The sequence below is a fragment of the Trachymyrmex cornetzi genome, unplaced genomic scaffold, assembly GCF_001594075.2.
Source record: "Trachymyrmex cornetzi isolate Tcor2-1 unplaced genomic scaffold, Tcor1.1 scaffold88, whole genome shotgun sequence".
Classification (NCBI taxonomy): domain Eukaryota; kingdom Metazoa; phylum Arthropoda; class Insecta; order Hymenoptera; family Formicidae; genus Trachymyrmex; species Trachymyrmex cornetzi.
This window is the reverse complement of record NW_017300223.1, coordinates 1,436,223-1,436,902: the sequence shown is the minus strand read 5'-3', so window position 1 is coordinate 1,436,902 and position 680 is coordinate 1,436,223.

Genomic DNA, 680 nt, shown 5'->3' with positions numbered 1-680 from the left:
CTTGAGACTACAAAGCTCCTAAGCACCGGTCGCTGTGATTGGTGGTGTCCAATCGAGCTGTGATCAATCGGGATCACCCTGGTGCGTAGTTCCATTTCTCCAACTGCGCAGCGGCGAGAGCGCCACAAACGCTGGCCCCTCAATAATACGGGAATGAACTTGGTTTGTGTGTCATAACTTAATTGAATGCACGTTCCTTTTGCATTCTGACAAGTGAGACACAAGTGAAGTCGGTGGCCTCATGTGTCGCGGTCACATGTGCAGCTACACGTAATCAGCTGCGGTCACAACATGCGTACATTCGTTTACGCAGCGGTTAGCGCAGTGAGTATCATTTAATCTTTGTTTAACAGTTGGTGAACAACAAGGATAATACTTCTGCGCTAACCGCTGCATAAACGAATGCATGCTATGGCTGCTTCACTTTGGAGGGGATACCCAATCAGAATACATATCAGCCTACCAATCAGAAACTCGGACATCAATATCGCTTCTCTCTATATCATAGACATATAAGATAGACCCAGCATCTATAGTACATGTTGGGGTTTGGCAGAACGGTGCGAGAGGCAAGATATCGGGGCAACCTGTCCTTCTCTGCGCGTGCATCTTGACATTCTTGACAAAATCAAAATGGCTGACTACGTTAGGATCGTCTGGATTCTTTGCCCATTGTGTTA